The sequence below is a fragment of the Bison bison genome, unplaced genomic scaffold, assembly GCF_000754665.1.
Source record: "Bison bison bison isolate TAMUID 2011002044 unplaced genomic scaffold, Bison_UMD1.0 scf7180017853495, whole genome shotgun sequence".
In the NCBI taxonomy this organism is placed as follows: domain Eukaryota; kingdom Metazoa; phylum Chordata; class Mammalia; order Artiodactyla; family Bovidae; genus Bison; species Bison bison.
Window position 1 is genome coordinate 1 of NW_011484068.1, and position 962 is coordinate 962.

The window sequence follows — 962 nt, forward strand, 5'->3', positions numbered from 1 at the left end:
GCTGCGATGAACATTGGGGTACACGTGTCTCTTTCCCTTCTGGTTTCCTCAGTGTGTATGCCCAGCAGTGGGATTGCTGGATCATAAGGCAGTTCTATTTCCAGTTTTTTAAGGAATCTCCACACTGTTCTCCATAGTGGCTGTACTAGTTTGCATTCCCACCAACAGTGCAAGAGAGTTCCCTTTTCTCCACACCCTCTCCAGCATTTATTGCTTGTAGACTTACGGATTGCAGCCATTCTGACTGGCGTGAAATGGTACCTCATAGTGGTTTTGATTTGCATTTCTCTGATACTGAGTGACGTTGATCATCTTTTCATGTATTTGTTAGCCATCTGTATGTCCTCTTTGGAGAAATGTCTATTTAGTTCTTTGGCCCATTTTTTGATTGGGTCATTTATTTTTCTGGAGTTGAGCTGTAGGAGTTGCTTGTATATTTTTGAGATTAGTTGTTTGTCAGTTGCTTCATTTGCTATTATTTTCCCCCATTCTGAAGGCTGCCTTTTCACCTTGCTAATAGTTTCCTTTGTTGTGCAGAAGCTTTTAAGTTTAATTATGTCCCATTTGTTTATTTTTAATTTTATAGGATAATATCTCTAACCATATGAGGTGAAGTTATCTTCCTTTGCTTGATGAAAACCAAAATAATGCCCGTAACTTACTTTCAGAAAATCCAGATGACTTGACAAAAGGCTAATACCTCTGTATGATGAATACTTTTAACAGTCCAGAAATGGAAGAGAAATTCCTGAATCTGATAAAGAGTATCAATGAAAATATCAAAAATCAATATTAGTCTCTAAAGGATCACAGACAAGACATTGCTTCTATTCACCATCTTCCTGAAGGGCCTGGCATCAAACCAGGAAAGGCAATAAGATGTATTAAGGCTGAAAAGGGAGAAGTAAACCATTTTTATTCATAGGTGCATGTAGAAGATGCAAAGGAGTCTATAAGCAAAC